A 322-nucleotide genomic window follows, 5' to 3' on the forward strand; every position below is an offset into this window, starting at 1 on the left:
AAAGAAAAACATGCTATGTTTTAGAATCAGTTCAAATGGGAAGAAATAAAACAGGGCATGTATGTAGTAGTGAAAAGTATGGAACTTGATCTGAACATTTTCCAGTCTGGATACGAATGGAAAAAGGAAATCAGAGTATGGAAATATATTGGTGTTTGCAGCATTTTCATTTTTACCAATAGCATTTTCTAAAAGCCAAAATTTCAAAAAGTTGCTTAAGTTAGCGAGATCATTTATAAATTACCTATGAATAAAAATTTAACATAGCCACCATTATATATATATATATATATATGTATATATATATATATATATATATATA

This window comes from Kryptolebias marmoratus, linkage group LG14 (assembly GCF_001649575.2).
Source record: "Kryptolebias marmoratus isolate JLee-2015 linkage group LG14, ASM164957v2, whole genome shotgun sequence".
NCBI lineage: Eukaryota > Metazoa > Chordata > Actinopteri > Cyprinodontiformes > Rivulidae > Kryptolebias > Kryptolebias marmoratus.